At 39.0% G+C, this 20,695-nt stretch overlaps 1 protein-coding gene and 1 long non-coding RNA gene across 8 annotated transcripts in view; both read left to right on the forward strand.

Moving 5' to 3' along the window:
- The window catches only part of TTC17 (tetratricopeptide repeat domain 17), a 126,975-nt gene that overhangs the window by 55,752 nt on the left and 50,528 nt on the right, over nt 1–20,695 (forward strand). The gene's annotated exons all lie outside the window — the stretch shown is intronic.
- Nucleotides 2–20,691, forward strand: LOC139187362 (uncharacterized). The gene is made up of 3 exons (XR_011570918.1): nt 2–7,053; nt 7,164–7,261; nt 10,019–20,691. It is a non-coding gene; the product is annotated as an uncharacterized lncRNA (long non-coding RNA).

Raw genomic sequence — 20,695 nt, forward strand, 5'->3', positions numbered from 1 at the left:
CAGCCGTTAATCCCGGCCAAATAACGAGTTCAGTTGGGATTCCTGTTTTGATCAACAGAACACAGAAAATCATTTTCTTAATTTTCCCAAGGATTTTACTTAACTAGCATAATTCTAGATACATAGAAAAGAAATTAACTCATTGTTTTCTATATAAATACTCGGGAGCATTTGGCTTATTAGTTCTCTCCCAGAACCCTAGTTTGAGAAAGGCTGATTAAAGTATATTATTCAGTTGGGATTGGTGAGCTGTAAGATTTTTTTTCCCCTCTCAAAATCTCTGATGTTTTACAATAACTGAATGGCAAAGGAAATTTTTTTCTGCCACGAATTCAAACTATGCCATGAGATTTGAAGCAGTGTTTCTCTCCTCATTCTCTGAGATGCAGCCCCTTGTCTTTGAGTGAAGGTGATGCGGACCTTTACTGCACCTTTAAAATAATCACCTGACGTGAAGTGGTATCCGCTATGCATTCTTCTGCTTTCTCCCACTGCCACCACGCGTATGTGCGCATGTGCAGAAGTGTATCTACCTGGGTTAGAAGTATTTGAGTTAGTATCTAGGTCATTGTAGATTTATCAATTAGAACTCCCTAAGAGTTCCATGGTGTTTTTTTTCTTCACTACTTTTTATTGAAGTATAGCTAATTTACAATGTTGTATTAATTTTTTCTGTATAGCAAAGTGATTCAATTATACATATATATATTCTTTGTTATATTCTTTTCTATTTATGGTTTATCTTAGGATATTGAATATAATAGGTCTACAATATTTGATTAGTTACTTGCTTAATCTTCACTGGGAAGAAAAAAAAGGAGTTTAACTTGAATTGTGAGTGGTGCAGTTTATATACATATGGATCCTCAGTACCTTGCTTTTGTAGAGCACACAGTAGTTGCTCTTTTAATGTTCAAATTAGATCCAGTATTTGACCAGAGGACTAGTCCAGCTCCTTCTATCAGATTTTTTTTTAAGTGACACACACTTTATTAAGTAACTTGTCCAAAAGACATCAATAATTACCAGATTTGGCATCCAAATTGATTTTCTTGATTCACTTTACCACACTGCCTTAGGATTTTTAATGGAAGGCAGTTGGTCGTTTTAAATATCAGAGCCCAGTTTTCTAGTGAAGAAACAAAACTCAGCAGCATAACTCCATAGCTCAGTTGTAGATCAGTGTTGAGCCCTGTCTAAACTACAGTAGAATTTGTATGTGACTGTTGATGGCCTGAGACAGTGTTTTGGCAGGCAGTATAGTGCAGTGGCTAGTGCTAGAGGCATACAGATTCATGTTGGAGCCCTGGCTCTGCCATTACTGTCTTTCTATTCTCAGTAAAGTGTGTCCTAATCTATAAAATGAAAGACAGTAAAATCTCATATACTTTTGAAGAGAATTAAATGAGATTATTTTCACAGAGTAGGTCTTACGTAAAAGTAAGTCATTAGAAATTCATGATGAATGCAAAATATGACTCAAAAGGTTAAGAATCTTCTTGCGTAATACTAGGAAATATGTTGTGGTCTTTAAAATTTTGAGGTCATCCAAGGACTGCCTTATAAACAAATTTTCACTTTTTTCAGTGAGCTGCTTATATTAATAGATTATTTCCTGTTTTCTTTATTTACTCTCATCTCCCTCACCTCTCTTGATTCTTTTCTGTTACTAGGGAGAAGGGTTTTATGTCTATATAGGAGAAGGCAATGGCAACCCATTTCCAGTACTCTTGCCTGGCAAATCCCATGGATGGAGGAGCCTGGTAGGCTGCAGTCCATGGGGTCGCTAAGAGTCGGACCCGACTGAGCGACTTCTCTTTCACTTTTCACTTTCATGCATTGGAGAAGGAAATGGCAACCCACTCCAGTGTTCTTGCCTGGAGAATCCCAGGAACGGAGGAGCCTGGTGGGCTGCTGTCTCTGGGGTCGCACAGAGTCGGACACGACTGAAGCGACTTAGCAGCAGCAGCAGGGATAACTTTTCTAAAAGCCTTTTCTTTTCTTAGCATTTTAGTTTCTTTTTTTTTTTTTTTGCCACCCTGAACAGTATGTAGATCTTTCCCAGCCAGAGACCAAACCCATGCCCTCTGCAGTGGAAGCATGGAGGCTCAACCACTGGACCACCAGGAAAGTCCAGTATTTTAGTTTTTTGAAATTTATTATTATTTTATGTCACTGATGTCAAGAGAGGAAATTAGTTGTCTTGAGCATTTTCCCCCAGAACATGATCTCAACTAGTTCAGGAAACTATTATCTTGAAACAGATCTTTCTCAAAATTGTAGTATCTGATAGTCCAGTTTATTCCAAGAATATTATTGGATCCAATACAATAACAATAAAATAGAATAATTTGACTTGGAAAGAGAGAATACCGTTTTTAATTCTTTCAGAGAGAGCCCGTTTAAAAATTTTTTTTAATTAAAAAAATAGACCTTTTTACATGGCAGTTAATTGGTTTAGAAAAGAATCCAGTGTCTTTTAACTCCTAAAAAAATACTATTACCCCTAATGGAAATGTATGCTGTAGCATTTTCTAGGTTTAAAACTCATTAATAATACTGAACTAATTTCAGTATTAAAGTTTTCTTTGACAGTGGTTTTGTATTACTTGTTTCCACAATAATCTTATTTATTGATGGTTGCTTTGCCAAGTTCCAACTTGTAAAAGCTGAAATTGAAAGATGCAAACACCTCTAATCAAAATGATGAACTTCTTATATTTTAAAACCTAAAGTTGCATTTATTCCAGTTATCTCTGAGCTTTACTAAATGCTTAATGAAAAAGAAGGCAAGATCTCTGAGTAATGATTAGCATTTCTTTACCTTCAAATGATTCTGTCTACCCTTTACTTTTTCATTTTTGCAATATTGAAGAATCTTAAGTTATCTTACTTTTTTGACATATTATCTGTCTAAAGGTTTTACTATGACTATACCAACGTCTCCAGAGACAGCAAGACTTGTTATTCTATTTCCGTATAATAATGAAGGAATTTGTACTGTAATTGAGTTTTTTGGGATAAGAATTTAAGCTGCCCTATTCACCCTTTTCCAACCTATAAAATTCTCTTATGAAAGTCTATTTGAAAAGCTACCAATCTGAAAGCTTTTCAGATAAGTTTTTCAAGATCAAAAATAGTTAAGTACTCTTGGAAAACAGTTTTAAAACTATTTTTCTGACCACTATTTTTAATTTTCCACAAATCATTTTCTTTAAAGATCCACATTAGACACTTTTTCCGGCAAGTGTAATATAGTGTATAATCTCTTGGGTAGTATGAACTAAATGGTAAAATTATCAGCAGTCTTTTAAGATCAGCAAGTATTTTATTGCTTTTCATATATAATCATGGACATTTTTCACACAGATTTTCAGTGTGTATTTTTTGTAATATGTGCACAGGTAATATATTTAGCTTTGAATACTGATTCATTCTGCTTAAAAGTACATTATCATTATGCTCACACAGTTTTCCTGCTTCTAAAGACTTTATAGCTAACAGTGTGACATTTAGTGAAAAATCACTTATCTGACAGTTTTCCCAAACTTTGATTAATCTAGAAGTCATCTTATTTGCTGCCATTTATGCAAAGAAAATGGCAATCCACTCCAGTACTCTCACCTGGAAAACCCCATGGACAGAGGAGCCTGGTGGGCTGCAGTCTGTGGGGTCGCGCAGAGTCGGACACGACTGAGCGACTTCACTACTCTCACTATTAGTTGCGTGTGTTCTTATAGCAACTGCTTATCGTCATCTCTCTCTCTCCTTTGAATACTGTTTAGTAACCTTTGTCTTTTATAGGTATTTTATATTAACATTTCAGTTTCAAGGATCCTGGAAAGGAAAACATAATAGATTGGTTTTTTAATTGTCCACTCTCAAGTTAACAGTGAAACAGAAGCTAGTGCTTCCAGCTTTGATTAAGCAATTTATTTTGCCAGTTTTGAAATACATACTTTTTCCCCACATTTATTGGTTTGTTATTTTATAGTTAACTAGAACTGAATTGGCCACTTTAACAAACTCTTTTCAATAACAGCATAAAGTGAAGTGAAGTGAGGTCACTCAGTCGTGTCCGATTCTTTGTGACCCCATGGACTGTAGCCCGCCATGCTCCTCCGTCCATGGGATTTTCCAGGCAAAAGTACTGGAGTGGGGTGCCATTGCCTTCTCCAGGGGATCTTCCCGACCCAGGGATTGAACCTGGGTCTCCCGCATTGTAGGCAGACGCTTTACTGTCTGAGCCACCAGGGAAGTCCAATAACAACATACTTGGCCTTTTTAAAAGTAAAATGGAATCTGTCAAACTTATCGTGGCTTTGAATACAAATAAGTTCTCATGAGTGCTCATGAGAACCCTAAAAAATGACTTTTGTAAAAAAATGAAAATAACAGTGTCTCACAGAAAATGAACTTTCATGAAGCAGTAATTATTATCTTCTCTAATGATGAAAGATGGAAAATAATTTTAATAGCAGTATAAGCATAATGTGAATATTGTATCTGTAATACTTATGATAGTGGATTTTCCACACATTTATTACTCCAGACTTCTAAATCCTTTCATTCTTTAGCTTCACTGATTTGAAAATTAAAAAGTTATATCTAACAAAGATGCTTTCTACTACTTAAGCAATATATGTTTTTCTGTTATTATATCTCTGATATGCATAATTTTACTTTTAGTATTCTTCATTCAGTATTGCTTTTCTTATACTAGAAAACATAAGACCAATGGTAGGTTATGTTTATTAGACTTCATTACATGCTTATAAGTATGCCACTAACAATGGCATTGTTATTAGCTGAATATAATTTAAACATCAACCCCTAATTTCTGATTGCTTATCTTTTCTTAATTTACTGAGACACATGCCTACTTAAAATTATTGGCCCAGGTCTTCAGAAAAATGAATAAATATTATACAGAACTCAGACTTTAGTAATTTAACTAAGTATACTTAGAATGGCACGTCACTCCAGTACTCTTGCCTGGAAAATCCCATGGATGGAGGAGCCTGGTAGGCTGCAGTCCATGCGGTCGCGAAGAGTCGGACACGACTGAGCGACTTCCCTTTCACTTTTCCCTTTCATGCATTGGAGAAGGAAATGGCAACCCACTCCAGTGTTCTTGCCTGGAGAGTCCCGGGTACGGGGGAGCCTGGTGGGCCGCCGTCTATGGGGTCACACAGAGTCGGACACGACCAGAGTGACTTAGCAGCAGTACATACTTAGAATTTTTATATATGTTTCTCTATAATATGTATTTGAAAGCTTGTTCCATTATAGAAAAAAGAATTTCCAAATCATGTACATGATCTTTTTCTTTTTAAAGATTTTTATTTTTTGATGTAGACCATTTTAAATCTTTATTGACTTTGTTACAATATTGCTTCTGTTTTGTGTTTTGACTTTTTGGCTGTGAGGCATGTGGGCGCTTAGCTGCCCCACCAGGGATCAGCACCTCCTGCATTGCAAGGTGAAGTCTCAACCCCTGGACCGCCAAGGGAGTCCCTACATGAGCTGTATTATCTTTTCCAGTGTGTGAAAGAATTATCCTGTGTTGTCTTTATAGTGTTTCTGTATTTTTAGCATCTCTTTACTATTTACCTAAATCTTATCTCCTTTGATAACTTGTTCCATTGCCTGCTAGTTTTAGCCTGTGATCTTCTACCTAAATTTCTGTAGATTTATATAACTTGTACCTTAAAGCAATTTTACGTGGAGTTCAGCATTTAAAGAAAAAATCCTGCATTTTGCTGCCCTCCTGTGGACTATCCGAGATATGCTACCAGCAATTAAGGACCTTTGCTTTATCACATTCTTGATGAGAGTTAGTGAATATATATGCTCTAAAAAAGAAAGAAAGACAACAGTCTGAAACACATAGTTTTTAAGGTGTCTACATTTCTATATTTTTTTACTTAAAAGGCTTTAATTATTTGGTCACCAAATAATCCTTTGTATCTATGTGATGGTGTCAGGAAGGATAAGAAAGTCCCCTTTTTATGAATTGAGAAGTAAAGGTGATGATTTACTCAAGTCAAAGAGCCAGTCATTGGTAGCACAGAGACTGAAATCTGAGTCCTCTGCCTTCCAAGGCCTCATGCATAATTCTTTTATCCCCAAGTCATAAACTAGTACACTTCTAAGACTGAAAGAATTCATGTGTAGATTATTGAGTCATTTTATGAAGATATAATCTTCATTTCTTGTGTCAGCCCTCAAGAGAGATACATACATCCCTATATAAAACTTGGATCTGAGCTCTATTATGGGGGACAGTCATGATGAGCCCTAAGAGCACACCTAAAATGGCCCCTTCCGTTCAGCACGTCACTTTGTTTGCTTCTGAATTTTGCATCATTAGATTGCTGTATAATCTTGGGTTTCACAGAGAAGATCTGGTAGCTGTACTTGTGATACTATTTAATGAGACAGTAAAGTCTGAGGGAGGAGCAGGCTTAGGGAGAAAAAGAAGTTTGGTTTTAAACACATTAAGTTTCAGTTGCCTACTGAATGCTTATGTGAGGGTATTGGATAAGCAGTTGGATGTATAGCAACTGCTTATCTGTTGCTGTACACAACTGTCATTGTGGCCAAGGAAGAGCCCAGGCTAGAGATGAAAATCTGTGAGCCGTGGACCTATGAATGTGTTTAAAATCACAAAATTGGATGATGTTACCTCAGTGATTGCATAAAAAGGAAAGTACATCAATGATTAATTACTAGGCATTCCAGCCAACAGTTAGTGGTCAAGAAGAGGAAGAACAGTACAGGAGTAGCCAGTAAGATAAAAAAAAAACACGCAAGTATTCTGTTCCAGAAGCCGAGTGAAGAAAATGTTTCAGGGAGTGGTTAATTATATTATCATCGTTCTTACGTTACGTGGGCGTATCCTATGAGCTTGAGTTGGATGAAGACAGAGTAAAGCATTGGATTTTGGAACACAGAGGTCACTGGCATCTTCTCAAAGGTTTTTTTTAATGGTTTGTGGAGGAGATGAGGAGGTGAAGATGGCTACCAACCCTTCCAAGAAGTTTTACTATGGTAAGGAGCAGAAAAACGGGGTGGTTGCTGGACAGGGATGTGGGCTCAAAGATATTTGGTTTGGGTTTTATTGTTCTAAAAATAAGAGGTACTGCATTTTGTTCCTATAGGAGTGATCCAGTAAAGAGGAAGTAATTGAAGATGCAGAAAAAATTATAAAAGCAAAGCTCTTGAATAAACAGAAGGGGATGGGACCCAAGGCACAAAGGTAGCGTAGAGGGGGTCCTTAGGTAGGAGAAGGTGCAGCGTATGGGTAGAGATGTCGGTATGGTGAGACTTCTGATTACTTCTCAGTGGAATAAGAGGCCAGTTGTCAAATGAGTATGAAGAGGGGCAGAGGAATTAGAGATAACATTGAGAAAGGAAGGGCTGAAAACACTAGACTAAAAATGTGAATTGACTTTAGAGGTTTCTAATTTTGCTAACTGGATAATTGTCAGTGTCATTAAGACGAGGAATGTGGAAAAGAAATTATCCATGCATTGATGTAGGGCTGGAAAATAAGTTCAGTGTAGACATGTTCATTCCAAGATGCCACTGGTTCCATCAGAAGGTTCATGGTGAGAAGAAAAGTACAAGAATAGAGTCTTAGAAAATACTCACATTTAAGGAGCAGAGCCAGGGAAAGAGTGAGTAAAGAGAGGGGCCTGGGAGAACCAAGAGGGAGCTAGGTCTTGAACGTCAGAGGAACAGAGGGTTTGAGAAGGAAAAAGAAATTAACAGTATGCTTTGTATTGGCTTCTAAAATACAGATACCACCAGAGGTGCACAAGCTATTAGGTGGTATTGAGTAACATTTTTTAATTTTAGTATTCGTAACTTATTCTGATTGGCATTGGAAGAATTATATAACCAGCGCATCAAACCTGTCATTCTTGAAAAGTGATATTTATTTTCCCTTTTAACATAAATTATTGTAAGATTAAACAATGAGTCCATTTAAAGAAAAACATTGCATAAATAAAGGTACAGATACCTATGGAAAAATTACAACAGTAATGGATGAATGAATAGTGTGAAAAGCTCTGGGTTTAACAGTTTAGAAAATCAGTTGGTGATCTCAGTTTATCAAAAGTATTTTCTGTACAATAGCAAGATATCTATACTAAAACAATAAATTCTAGGATAATAGAAATATTTAAAGTGAGTGTTCTGTATACAGTTGGATTAATTTGGAGTTAATGGCATGATTCTAAACTATATAACTTGTGTTTCATCCTGTCACTGTGTAACTAAAATAACTTTAAAGCAAATAGTTAATGATGCCAAGAATCATTCTTTAGATAGCATGTAAATAGTAGTGGTGACTGCAGCCATGAAATAAAAAGACATTACTCCTTGGAAGAAAAGTTATGACCAACCTAGACAGCATGTTAAAAAACAGAGGCATTACTTTGCCAACAAAGGTCCGTCTAGTCAAGGCTATGGTTTTTCTAGTAGTCATGTATGGATGTGAGAGTTGGACTATAAAGAAAGCTGAGCACCAAAGAATTGATGCTTTTGAACTGTGGTGTTGGAGAAGACTCTTGAGAGTCCCTTGGACTGCAAGCAGATCCAACCAGTCCATCCTAAAGGAAATCAATCCTGAGTGTTCATTGGAAGGACTGATGCTGAAGCTGAAACTCCAATACTTTGGCCACCTGATGTGAAGAGCTGACTCATTTGAAAAGACCCTGATGCTGGGAAAGATTGAAGGTGGGAGGAGAAGGGGATGACAGAGGATGAGATGGTTGGATGGCATCACCGACTCAATGGACATGCGGTTGGGTGGACTCTGGGAGTTGGTGATGGACAGGGAAACCTGGCATGCTGCAGTTCACGGGGTCGCAAAGAGTTGGACACGACTGAGTGACTGAACTGAACTGAAGAAAGACTTAAAAACTTCACTTGTTATGGAAACATAAGAAAGTAGGTAAAAAAAATTTTTTAATTTGGCAGGTTCGTGAAGAAGTAAGGCATTTGTCAGGAGGGTATTCTAAGCCCCTGTATGTAATAAACACTGGGCAAGTGGTTTTATCCTCTGTTTCTGGGACTATTGGAACTGAGTCACTGCAGCTTGGCTGTCTTGCTCTAAGAGGACTGAGAACGAGAGCAGCAACTATATGGTTACGTGAGACACTGCAGTCGCACTTACTGAAGTCAGCTTCACACTGCAGCTTGTCATTCAGTTATAGAATGCTTTTCTTTAAGAAGTTGCAAAGTTATTAAGATAATCTCTCTGAGTTACAGAGTTTGTAACAACTTCAGGTGTGCGAATGGTCTTTGCCAGTGTTTTCCATGTTTCTTTGCATGTCCAAAAGAAAGTGAATTATATTTTTGAGTTTGTAAATTAAGTCTCAGTTCAGTTCAGTTCAGTCGCTCAGTCATGTCCGACTCTTTGCGACCCCATGAATCGCAGCACGCCAGGCCTCCCTGTCCATCACCAACTCCCGGAGTTCACTCAGACTCACGTCCATCAAGTCAGTGATGCTGTCCAGCCATCTCATCCTCTGTCATCCCCTTCTCCTCCTGCTCCCAATCCCTCCCAGCATCATGGCCAAAGTACTGGAGTTTCAGCTTTAGCATCATTCCTTCCAAAGGACACCCAGGACTGATCTCCTTTAGAATGGACTGGTTGGATCTCCTTGCATTCCAGGGGACTCTCAAGAGTCTTCTCCAACACCACAGTTCAAAAGCATCAATTCTTCGGCACTCAGCCTTCTTCACAGTCCAACTCTCACATCCATACATGACCACAGGAAAAACCATAGCCTTGACTAGAACGGACGTTTGTTGGCAAAGTCATGTCTCTGCTTTTGAATATGCTGTCTAGGTTGGTCATAACTTTCCTTCCAAGGAGTAAGCGTCTTTTAAATTAAGTCTAGGTCATGTAAATTAAGTCTTCCTCCTTTATGCTGTGTATGTAGTATGGAAATAACCCCCTGGAAGGCATTGTTCATCATATTTTGTGATCGCTTCTCTGCAGATAGGATTGGAAAGTTCTACTGAGACATCACCCTTTGTGTTTAGACTCCATTCTGCATCAGGAACTTTTTCCAACACTCACATCACTGAGGTCACAGTGATGGTACACACCAGCAAGAAAAATGGATGAGCAAGGTGGGGTCTGTTTTATCCAGCCCTCGTTAATTACTGAACAAGATGCGTTTAATGTGGTTTGTCACTGCAGTTGTACATGTCTCCTGATAGGAGCTGAAGGGGGCTAACACCTTGTTATGAATACCTTGTGTGAAGGAAGTTAGGCAAGTTCATTGGATGCTATCTTTCTTTCTGTATCTTCAGTACCCGTTCATGGTAGCAGATGTTTTTGGAGATACTTCAGTTTGTGACGTTAAGCTTTGCTATCTCATATAGCAAGCATTTGCATGACTCTTCCCTATTCAAAAAATTATTCTAGTTGGCAGAACTTCCTCTCCCTCTCTCACATGTACTACAAATCCATGCTACATTAGAGAGGGCTTTTTTTTTTTTTCTTTTAGTGACCTATACCTCAGAAAATTCTTTCTGTACATTGTGAACCAACTAGTTGAAATGAATTACTGTGGTGGCTCAGCTGGTAAAGAATCCGCCCACAGTGTGGGAGACCTGGGTTCAATCCCTGGGTTGGGAATATCCCCTCGAGAAGGGAAAGGCTACCCACTCCAGTATTCTGGCCTGGAGAATTCCATAGACTATTCTATGGGGTCGCAAAGAGTTGGACATGACTGAGTGACTTTCACTTTTCACCAGTTTTGGAGTTCTTGTTTAAAATAGTTGAGTACCACGGACTTAAACCCCTTTACAAATATAATCATTGAATGATTTTTTTTTTTTTTAACTCAGTTCCATGGCCTAATGGAAATGCAGTAGTTGGGCCTGATAATCACTAGAAAAGAGCACTGGTGAGATTTAAAATACTCATGACTGAGGAAACCTGGCATGTACATGTGTGTGGTCATATATGTGCTGGTTTGGGTTTTTCCTCCCTTTTTTTCTTTCATTGTTAGGCATTACTAGTAGTTGAATTTGTTTCATACTAAACTGTTGTGTTCTTTGACCAAGAAAATGTCAGTAATCTGTTACTTTTTCTTAACCATCAAAGTCTATTTAATTATGATATTTAAAATACAGGAGAAATTTAAATCAGAATTCTTAGCTGTTGAAAATAACACAGCTTTGGATTTCTCACTTAGTTGATTTTTATAACAACAAATCTAAATTTGACATTCAAAATTTGCCACTCTCAAAGCAGTTTAAACTGCTTTAGCTGTCAGGCATTACTTAATAACCCAGTGAGATCACAAATATCCAAAGCGATGAATATTTTTAAAAAAAAGAAAGCATATCACATTTTAGGAGAAAGAGTAGTAGCAGCTGACAGGGAGTGTGGTGTCAATCAAGTCTTCTGATTCCTGATACACCTGTGATAATACAGCCAGTTTCCCTTGATGACATGAAATACAACTATAGGAAAACTTAACCAAACAAGTCACCATCTCTCACTGTACACTGCCTAAAAACCATAAATGTTAAAACCTGGGAAAGAGCAGAGTCCTGGAAAGTATGTTATGTGCAGAGTGGCAACTGAGGTGAATGCCTCCAGGCCAATTTCGTTTGGTGACATAAAGCAAAAGGAAACATTATCATTTATTTTTCTAATGCTTTGTACTTGATTTACAGTACACTGGCCATATGGAAGCAACAAGGGCTTCTAACGGTAGGTCCCTTTCCCATTTTGCCTCTCTCTGTGCCTCCGTATGAGGAAAAGGACCAGAGTTAAGGTCTGTTGGTTTTTTTTCACTAGATTTTTTTCCTTGACACCAGCAGGTGACTATAAACACTTTCAGCATGAGAAAAGAGAGGTAAATATAAACCACAAAGGTTGTGAGTAGCTGGGAAGTTTCCTAAGCCCTCCCCTGTTCCCTCATCCCTGCCCTTTGTGTATAGACTTACTCTAGGCATTAAGAATTGAATGAAGCCAACTTCCTACAGGAGCTGTGGTTGACTCAAATATGGGTGCTTAATTTAAACGCACTGACAACACAGAGACTTCAATATCATTCTCTCTTTTGCAGCGTCAGTGGAAATTGTACCAAACCATGACGCATGACACACGATGATGCTGTGTGGACAGCCTGCTTTCTCTACCGCATACACCCTGCTTTCCTGGTTCCATGTGTTTGCTTGTGTTGTTCTCAGTAGTTTTCCCCCATAACTCTCCCTTGTGCCCTCCTTCCCTCCCTGAATAAAAATTCTAATCTTGCCCATCCTTCAAGGCCCACTTCTGCCACGTGCCTTACCTGATCCCTTAATCATAAGCAGTGCATGAGCAGTCATCCCACCGTCTCTCCTTCAGCTCCTTGACTTGCCGTTACAGTTATTTGTGTACAAGACAGAGGTCTCCTACAGGACTTTCCTCACTCCTTGAGAGCAGGGACCATTCCTTCTTTCATCTCCATATGCTGGCCCATGTATTGCACACCCTCCTCCCAATGTTTAGCCCTGAGAATGTGCTCATTTGGCAAGTTATCTAATGGCATTTCAAGTTTGAGCTACTGAGAATACCTGGTAATAGACGGTAATGAGCTGTATGCACAGAGCACTTCCTGCCATACATATATAGATCTGTTAAGGCCTGCGGCTCCCACACCATGGGAGGGGGCAGAGGAAAGGAATTACGTCGTCTCACCTGTCCACTAGAAGCTGACACATCTAATAGGTAGCCTGTATTTTCCCACCTCCCGTCTGCAGTGTTTTTAATGAAAATTACAAACAAATGTCCTTGTTGACCCTCATTGAAAAACTAACATTCATAGATAAATCGGTAAGTGTGAGAAGTCTATTGGATTTGTTTGCCCAACATTCTTGCTCAAAACCCATTTCCTTAGGCTGAAGTAAAACAGACTTTTAAATTTAATACTAATAATGGCACCTATGACAGTTAACTTCTTTATGTAGTTGCTGCATGGGGAAATCTTTCCTAGTAAACTTAATGTTTAAATTCCCTTGTTTAGGGATCTAACCTAATCTTCCCCATTTCTGGAGGAAGTTACAGCGCTGGAGAGCTTAGATTCCACCACTGGAGCCGTTTTTCACAGCCTACGTGTCATGGTGTCTATGTCTCAGCTGGTGCTGACTTGGCACCCTACACGTTAGCCACTTAGGGAATGCCACATGCAGGACAAGGAGACCAGATTTATGGCTCGTTCTCCTTCTCCTCCTCTAAAAGGAGGCAGGGCGTGTACGTCTGTACACACCAGTACACATCAGATTCCCCCACCGTGTGGGAACACTGTTCCCCAGGAGAGAATTTAACTCTAGAATATATAGTAGAAAAGAATTTCTCTCTTATCTCCCCACCCCTGCTCTCATTTCATTTTGAGGTCACATACTTTTCTTTGCTAGTTTTTCTTTTTTAGACTCACTTCTGACTCATTCACCTCACCATGAGGGAATGCCTATATAATCCTGAGGCTGCTGATTTCAAGTCTTTAATATGATCTGTTTTCTCTCTGGCAGTTAAGGTCAGCCAGTACATAGCCATTACTTTTAAACCTCCTGTAAGAATCTCATTTAGCAGGAACTGCTGAATGAGAACAAGTCTGAGCCATTGCGACTGTTGAAATGCTTTCTCTCATCTTTCTAAGCAGAGGACAGCCCAGGGTAGAGGAGGCGAGGCAGATTCTCTTGTCTCAGGGTCACTTAAATTCAAGGAGCTCTGTGTGCTTATGTTCACCGTGGTTTCAGCAGTGGTGTTGACTCAGACTCCTCTTATTGTTGGACAGTAGCTTATCTATTTCAGGTAAAGAACCTAGATGCAGAGAAGAGAGTCGATTTGCCCAAGTTCATATGGTAAGGCTGTATCTAGGCAGGATTTGCGTTAATGCCATGGAATGCTTCTTTTTAGAACAAGGTCTATAAGACTTTGAGGTAGAAATCATAAAGGAATCCATTTGCAGTAAGGCTTCTTCTTCATTATTACCTGTGCTCAGTGTGGTCCCAAGCCCCACATGCCGCCCACAGTTAAATTTTCCTGGTGGTATTTTAAAGTAATCTTTGTAAAGCAACTGTACTGCAATAAAATTTAATTTAAAAAATAATAATCTTGCTTAGCAATGGTGATTAATTCAAAGATACACTTTTGTCCACTTCACAATTTATCTTACCATTTTTCCTAAAAGATAGATTTCTTACTAGAGAAATAAATAGAAAATTAGTTACTTGCTCTTACAAAATGTTGATGCCTCAGTTTTGTAGCATGTCTTCATTATAACAAACCGTAAGGAACCCTAAAGGATTCCTAATCCACCCAGGAATCTCTTTACCAACTTAAGAGATTCAAAAGAGAAGAATTCTTTTTAATAAGTAGGTGGTTTCCCAACTCCAGTTGAAAAATAATCTTCTAAGACCTTTGTAAACAGAATTAACAAGAGAAAGTAGGAGATTTCTTTAACCCTAGTCATGATAGGAGTTCCCGAGAACTTAGTTTACTCTGAAAATCTGTTTAGCACAGAATAAATTGTGCCTTTCTCCCTTAGGAGACTTAGGCTTAGACATGGTGTATTAAATATTTAGTCGTTATCCAGCATACCCTTGTAGGGGAGGTTAATATTAATAACCCAATTTATACAGGCAGTACTCTAACTGCAAAAAAAGGATGTTGATAAGATCTCATAGCTGTTCCAGAACCAGAAATACTCTCTTTGAAGTTTCATGCTCAGTTCAGTCAGTTCAGTTCAGTTGCTCAGTCGTGTCCGACTCTTTGTGAACCCACGGACTGTAGCACGCCAGGCTTCCCTGTCCATCACCACCTCCCGGAGTTTACTCAAACTCATGTCCATTGAGTCAGTGATGCCATCCAACCATCTCATCCTCTGTCTTCCCCTTCTCCCGCCTTAAGTCTTTCCCAGCATCAGGGTCTTTTCAAATGAGTCAGCTCTTCACATCAGGTGGCCAAAGTATTGGAGTTTCAGCTTCAGCATCAGTCCTTCCAATGAATATTCAGGACTGATCTCCTTTAGGATAGATTGGTTGGATCTGCTTGCAGTCTAAGGGACTCTCCAGAGTCTTCTCCAACACCACAGTTCAAAAGCATCAAATCTTCAGTGCTCAACTTTCTTTATAGTCCAACTCTCACATCCATACATGATTACTGGAGAAACCATAGCTTTGACTGGATGGACCTTTGTTGACAAAGTAATGTCTCTGCTTTTTAATATGCTTTCTAGGTTGGTCATAACTTTTCTTCCAAGGAGCAAGCATCTTCTAATTTCATGGCTGCAGTCACCATCTGCAGTGATTTTGGAGCCCAAAACAATAAAGTCTCTCACTGTTTCCATTGCTTCCCCATCTATTTGCCATGAAATGATGGGACCAGATGACATGATCTTAGTTTTCTGAATGCTCAGTTGGTATTGCCTTATCCTCTCTTGCTTGTGTGCATGCTAAGTTGCTTCAGTCGTGTCCAACTTTTTGCAACCCTATGGACTAAAACCTGCCAGGCTCCTCTGTCCCTGGGATTCTCCAGGCAAGAGTACTGGAGTGAGTTTCTATGCCCTCCATGGAATCTTCCCCACCCAGGAATCGAACCTACATCTCTTATATCTCCTGCATGTCCTCTCTTAATTCTAAGAAAAACCAGACTGCCAGGATTTGAATTGGGTGCTAAATTCTTTGCAAGCAAATACAGAACATTAAGCAGAGGACAGTGTTTCCATTTTCATCTGGGACCTTGTTATATAAAGCATTTCATTTAAATCATGAAGTCCCCCCCCCAAAAAAAAGCCTATCAAGGTTAGTCTAAGCCACAGAATCTCTTCATTTTTGCATCAGCAAGAAATAATAGCCATATGCACAGAAGATACTTATTACTTTTTAGGTATCTTTCCATTTTTCCTTCTTCAATATTTCCTTGTATTTCTTTAATGAGAACATTATCTCTACCTTTGCTGAGAAGACAAGCAATATTTTTCTTATATAGGCAACTGTTTTCAGTTCCTCTTTAGCTGGAGTAGACCTGTACTATAGTCCAAAGAATAGATACGTTTATTTTTTCTGAAGTTCTTCAGTTCTGCCTCTGGCAACTGGAAGGAGTCATTCAGGAATTAGGCAATATGACTTTCTGTGATTAGACTAGTTAATCATGGAAATCACACCAGAATACTAAACCAGTCTCGTTTTAACCATCAACCTAAGAAAATTCAAATCAACAGTTCTAATTTTAAAACATGTAATTTTTACTTGATCATTTTGATTTTGGCTACTTCCAAGAAATAGCTTAAAATAAACTACTTATTCCTTTAATTCCCCTATTTCTCCCTGATCCCCTTTTATACCCTCTCCCTCAGAGGTGCTGGCCCGATTTCCTGAGTTGGAGGGCAGGACATTCTTAGAATTCATGAGGCTTGCTTCAAGAGGGTGTCTGCTTTAAGGTCATGCAGAAGGACTAATTTTAGCTTCAGGATCTTATGCATATCATATCTTATAAATGACCTATAAAGCATTTTTAAATATTGCAGACATTTAAAAAGATGAAACCAATTAAATTTTTATAATAGAGGGTGGGAGAGAAAAATAAGAGATGCAAAGGTTGGAGGACGAAATCAACTGCAGGAAACACAGCTAGGATTTCACCGGGTTCCAGAGTTAAATGGTCTGTCCTTTTGCTTTACCCGGCTTGTGTCAAGGTAAATAATGCTTTAGAGGCAAATTCACCAAAGTTAAAGACAGAGAACATTCACTAGAAACAGTGTATGTTTTAAATTATCAGTATCATTGTCATCATTTTCTTTCCTCTCGGCTTTTACTAGTCATGCTTATTTATATCCTAATTAAAAATTGCTTCTAAGAGACATGCTATTCTTCATAGTAAAGTTCAGACAGTTGGGTGTATGGAGTTGTTGTCGTTGCTTTGTTTTATTTTAACGCTCGTGTGCTTGTTTCCCACATTTACCTACAAGGGCTCAGTGGTGAAGACAGAAGTGGAGGCAACTGCAACCTCTGGCATCTCAGGAGAATCTGGAGAAAGAAAGTAGCTACCATTGCTCTTTATGGCTTCTTTCCTGGTAGCCCTCCAGGGCCCACACACACTCGACCCTTTCCATCTCTGTCAAATTGTACTTCTCATGACCTCCCAATCACAAATGAGAATCCCTATTCTTGTTGCTTTGCTCAGCACATTATTCCTCCCTACCTAGAATGCCAACTTCTTGACCTTTTTTTTTTTTTTTTTTTTTTTGCTTAAAGAGGTAGTATTGACTGGGGGGAAGCCAAGAAGCTTTGTAGTAAAATAGAACTGATTCACATTCCAGATCTACCACTTACTTACATTTGACCTCAGACAAGTTACTTAATCTCATGGAGAATCAGTTTCTTTGTCTGTAAAATTAATAATATTTCAGTATACCTGTGGTGGATTCATTTTGATATTTGGCAAAACTAATACAATTATGTAAAGTTTAAAAATTAAAAAAAATAATATTTCATAGGGTGTTTTTGAGGCATAAATGGGGAAAAAAATGCAAAAGTGCTGAAGAAATACTGGTGCCCTTCCTTGTAATTTCCCCTTTTTAAAGTTGTGTTTTTAAGTCCTACGTATTCTTCACAATTCAAGATCTCCCCACTCAAAGCTAATTCTCTGAAGCACCTGCTGGGCACAGTAGACCAGTTCATTAGTGTTTGTTGTCTTTCTTTACTGTCTCCCCAGGTTGCTTGTTAAATTTCTTGAGAGCTAAAGCTCTCTTGAGACAGAGAGTCTTCAGTTTCTGGCGTACGTAGCCTTGTTGAAAATAACCTCAGATGTATGATAGTGTAGAATTGGGAAATGGAAAGTGACTCCCAAAGTATGCAGTTCCCCTCTCTCTAAACTAGTAAGTTAGGAAAGGCTTTGAGTCCTTTATGTTTTTTTGGTACAATGAGGGAAATGACTGAGTAGCACTTTCTGAAATTACAGAATCTGAAGGGGAGTCATCAGATCCAGAAAGACTTCCTGTATTCCCATTGCTGCAAAGACAGCTTGATTGGGTACATACATCTCTTTGAGGCAACATTCTCTTTTAAAAGAAAAAAAAAAAAACTTTTAGAACATGTTTGGATGTTCCGATAAAGGAAAAAAGTTACTTATACACTCTTATTCAGAGAAGTGTCCTGTAATAGGAATGTAGGCTTCTACTGAATATACATCTTCTGCAACAACACACGTGGAACATGAGGAGACCTGTTCAGCCAGCCAGATCTCCACCAAAGACACAGTATCTGGTAATACATTCCTCTTCCCAGAGAATGACTATCAAGTGGAGCTAAATAGTGGCTCTGTATCTCTATCAACACATGGTTCCCTAACAAGGTCAAAGCTCTTTGACTCCTGGGCAAAATGGTATCAAGAGGTCATGCTTACTATACATGTCAGAAAGTATTGGGTTGGTACAAAAGTAATTGTGGTTTCAGGCCATGAATTTTAAATCATTACAACTAGGCGCAAACACATCTTTACTAATCATAATAGGAACCATTACAATCAACACATTTTTGCCAATGAGAAACACGTTTGTTTATTCCTGTAGCATAAAAATCCGTGCTTTGGGATTTGACAAACTCTTGGAAAGCGTTTTCTGCCTCCTGCTGGTTGTGGAAGCGTTTTCCCTGCAGAAGTTGTTGAGATATTGAAGTGGTAGTTGGCTGGCTAGAGGTCAGGTCAATACGGCAGATGAGGCCAGTTCACTCAGCCTTTGAAGCACTGGTTGTGCAGCGCGCAGTTGGGCGTTGTTGTGACGAAGATCGGGCCCATTCTTTTGACCAACACCAGCTGCAGGCATTGCAGTTTCCCATGCATCTCATCGATTTGCTCAGCATACTTCTCAGATGTAATGGTTTCACCAAGATTCAGAAAGCTATGTTAAATCAGATGGGCAGCAGACCACCAAACAGGGACCATCACTTTTTAGTGCAAGTTTGGCTTTGGGAAGTGCTTTGGAGCTTCTTCTCTGTCCAACCAGTGAGCTGTTCATCGCTACTCAGTGGTTAGAGCCGTCATAAAATCCACTTTTCATCACGTGTCACAATCCGATTGAGAAATTGTTGGTTCAGCACTTCAAAACTATGATTTTTTTTATTTTCAGTCAGTTCATGAGGCACCCATTTATCTAGCTTTTCACCTTTCCAATTTGCTTCAAATGCCGAATGACTGTAGAATGGTTGAAGTTGAGTTCTTCAGCTACTTCTCATATGGTTATAAGAGAATCAGCTTCAGTGATTGCCTTCGGTTGGTCGTTGTCAGCTTCCAGTGGCCAGTCACTACGTTCCTCATCTTCAGGGCTCTCATCTCCTTTACAAAACTTGTTGAACCACCACTGCACTGTACGTTTGTTAGCAGTTCCTGGGCCAAATGCATTGTTGATGTTGTGAGTTGTCTTTGCTGCTTTACGACCCATTTTGAACTTGAATGAAAAAATGGTTGAATTTGCTTTTTTGTCTAACATTTCTGTAGTCTAAAATAAATATAAAATAAGCAGTAACTAGTAAGTCATTAGCCAAAAAAAAACATAAAGTGAGAAATTCATATAAAAATGATGAATAAATACATTTATTTGAGAATGTATTGTAATATCAACTGGCAGAGTTCAGCAGTGCAAAACCACAGTTACTTTTGTACAGCCTAGTATCACCCAGTGCTGTGAGTACATTCAAATGTGACATTTAATGCTTAGGTAAATCGTTACTGGGCTTCCCAGGTGGTGCCAGTGGTAAAGAACCTGAAGATCCCTTGGAGTAGGAAATAGCAACCCCACTCTAGTAGTCTTGCCTAAAATTCCCCGCCATGGGCAGAAGAGCCTAGCGGGGTGCAGTCCGTGGGACTGCAAAGAGTCAGTCACAACTGAGCCAACACACACATGCTTCCCTTGTGGCTCATACAGTAAAGAATCCACCTGCAAGGCAGAAGACCAGGTTCACTCCCTGAGTCGGATGATCCCCTGGAGAAGGAAATGGCAACCCACTCCAGTATTCTTGCCTGGAGCATCCCCATGGACAGAGGAGCCTGGCGGGCTACAGTCCATGGGGTTGCGAAGAGTCAGACACATGGCTAAGCGACTGACACTTTGACACATGATCAAAATTTGTTTTCCAAAAGAAAAATAGGCGCCTGTGTGATCTGACAGTCACAGATATGGCTTCTCTGCCACCACTATCCCCCTCCAGGTCCTTGGTTTTTAATTTCTAATCCTTTACTTTTTAGTCTTTCACTTTAAGCTATAATGCAAGAATGATATACTCTTCTGCTGTAATTCATCTATCTCCAGACTTGTTCAGATACTCATCTGTCATTTCTCACCGTCGAAAGGCAAATAGAAGGAAAACCACTTTTTTTTTTTTATGATGTTTCTGACTTTCAGAGAAGTGTTTCACAATCATTCATTAAGAATGGAAGGAGATCTTGGGACTTCGTCCTTAGAGCTTTTTCCCCAAATACTTACTGTAGCCTAACAGGTGAAACTTGAAAGTGCAAAATCATGAATCACAGTTATGACGTGGCTTTAAAGGGCACTTTTCTCCTGCTGAAGAAAAACGCAACGGTCACCTTTTTGCTCTTCCTGATACTTGGGACATTGAGCTGTGGGGCTACACAAGAGAGGTTTCTAATGTGCTCTGTCTGTGTCTCTTGTCATTG

This window comes from Bos indicus, chromosome 15, assembly GCF_029378745.1.
Source record: "Bos indicus isolate NIAB-ARS_2022 breed Sahiwal x Tharparkar chromosome 15, NIAB-ARS_B.indTharparkar_mat_pri_1.0, whole genome shotgun sequence".
NCBI classification, from domain to species: domain Eukaryota; kingdom Metazoa; phylum Chordata; class Mammalia; order Artiodactyla; family Bovidae; genus Bos; species Bos indicus.